Raw genomic sequence first — 2,710 nt, 5'->3', positions numbered from 1 at the left:
ACTTCCTTCTTTAGCTCAGAGAAGTTTGATCGTCTGAAGCCTTCTCTCAACTTGTCAAGTCATTCTCCAGCTTTGTTCTATTGCTGGTGAGGAGTTGCATTCCTTTGGAAGGGGAGAAGCACTCTGATTTTTAGAATTTTCAGCTTTTCTGCTCTGTTTTTTCCCCATCTTTGTGGTTTTATCTGCCTTTGGCTTTTGATGATGGTGATGTACAGATGGGGTTTTGGTGTGGATATCCTTTCTGTTTGTTAGTTTTCCTTCTAACATTCAGGACCCTCAGCTGCAGGTCTCTTGGAATTCACTGGAGGTCCACTCCAGACGCTGTTTGCCTGAGTATCAGCAGCGGAGGCTGCAGAGCAAATGTTGCTGCCTGATCTTTCCTCTGGAAGTTTTGTCTCAGAGGGGTACCCGGCCATGTGAGGTGTCAGTCTGCCCTTACTAGGGGGTGCCTCCCAGTTAGGCTACTCGGGGGTCAGGGACCCACTTGAGGAGGCAGTCTGTCTGTTCTCAGATCTCAAACTCCATGCTGGGAGAACCACTACTCTCTTCAAAGCTGTCAGACAGGGACATTTAAGTCTGCAGAGGTTTCTGCTGTCTTTTGTTCAGCTATGCCCTGCTCCCAGAAGTGGAGTCTATAGAGGCAGGCAGGCCTCCTTGAGCTGCGGTGGTCTCCACCCAGTTCGAGCTTCCTGGCAGCTTTGTTTACCTACTCAAGCCTCAGCAATGGTAGGCACCCCTCCTCCAGCCTTGCTACCACTTTGCAGTTTGATCTCAGACTGCTGTATTAGCAATGAGCTAGGCTCCGTGGGCATGGGATCCTCCAAGCCAGGCACGGGATACAATCTCCTGGTGTGCTGTTTGCTAAGACTATTGGAAAAGCGCAGTATTAGGGTGGGAGTGACCCAATTTTCCAGGTGCTGTGTGTCACGGTTTCCCTTGGCTAGGAAAGGGAATTCCCTGACCCCTTGTGCTTCCTGGGTGAGGCAATGCCTCACCCTGCTTTGGCTCACACTCAGTGGGCTGCACCCATTGTCCTGCACCCACTGTGTGACAAGCCCCAGTGAGATGAACCCAGTACCTCAGTTGGAAATGCAGAAATCACCCATCTTCTGTGTCACTCATGCTGGGAGCTGTAGACTGGAGCTGTTCCTATTCGGCCATCTTGGAACCACCTATCAGCAGCATTTTTCAACATAGCACTCTTCATGAACACATTTCTTAAAGATTAGAAATTAAGCCATCATATAGCCATATATTAATTTATTTAGTCATTTCCCTACACTTAGACTTTTAGGTTGTTTCTAACTTAGAGCTATTCTAAATAATGCTGCAAGAAACCTCTATGTGTGTAACTTTGCTATTTTTAAACTTGCTTCTTTGGGATAGATTTGCCAACAGAGCATTCCACAGTGGACATTTTGAGGTTTCTGATACGTAGTTACAACTGGCTGTATTAATACTCCTATAATCTGATGCCCTGAGATGCCGCAGAGTCTTTACCAGGTCACCCAGTAATTGACCCCCTCAGAACCCATAGCTCTGGGCAGAGGAGGAGGAAAGAGATGCTGGCAGAGATGTATAGGAAGGTGGAAGGCTTGGCAAAAAAGAGTACTGCCATGTTGGTCTTGGTTGAGCCACCATGGTTAAATACCATCTTGTCACTTTCAATACTTTGGGCTCAGTAGCATAAGATCATTTATTTGGCTTTTATAACATTCTACTCCCCTGACTGTAAAGTGCTACACATTAGGTTTTTTTTTGTTTGTTTTGTTTTTTGATGAATTAATTCTGAAGGCTAGAGACATTTGAGATTCTGTGGCTCCCTGAGATGCTGTAAATCCAGAGCTGGGAATTGTGCCTGCAGTGGCAGAAGCTGCCAGGTCACCAGATGGCAACAGAGCCGAGGTCCAGGCGCTGCCTTTGGTCCTGAAAGTTCAGATGTTTTCTGGCTTCCCACCGTTCCACACTTGGTGGGACAAGAGCATTAACCTTTCTTCCGTGATGCAGCCAGATCTCATTTCCTTTAGTAATTATGCCAAAATCTCTAGCTTTAGGAATTAAGACAACAATTAGCCAACCTCCCAGAGATTTATTTCTTTGGCCCTGTCTTAAAATAAGGGGTTGCGCAACTGTAACCTCAGCCGGGCCCTTTCTCTGAGTCAGGGTCTGGTCCGTGATATGACCATGGAAGGATGAGAAACGAAAGAGAAGAATAGAGCCAGACATAAATTATTAACAATAATAAAAACTTTAAAAATACGCTATTTTAAAGTGTATATATTAATGCAATGCAAGCCTTCCTAAAAAGAAATGTCTGTTGGTGAATCACGCACAAGCAAGGCCTTCCCGTTTCATATTTCTGTGGTCTTCCATAAAAGTCATAGTAGGAAACACTCCCTAGTGGCACTTGGAAGAGAAATCACTGCCTCCGAGGAAGTGGAAAAAGGAAAAATGTTTCCAAATATTGGAACTCTTGAACATACAGATAGTCAAGATGGAGTTCTTGTTTTTTGATTTTTTTTAGAAATGAGCTATCGTTATGTTATCCATGCTGAGCATGAACCCCTGGGCTGAAGAGATTCTTTTGCTTCAGCCTCCCAAATAGCTGAGAATAGAGGTACATCACCACACCCGGACAACATGGAGTCTTTTTTTTTTTTTAGTTGTTTTTCTTTTTCAACTTTTATTTTAGATTCAGAGGGTACATGTG

The sequence above is a fragment of the Macaca nemestrina genome, chromosome 9 (assembly GCF_043159975.1).
Source record: "Macaca nemestrina isolate mMacNem1 chromosome 9, mMacNem.hap1, whole genome shotgun sequence".
NCBI lineage: Eukaryota > Metazoa > Chordata > Mammalia > Primates > Cercopithecidae > Macaca > Macaca nemestrina.
This window is presented reverse-complemented; position numbering follows the sequence as displayed.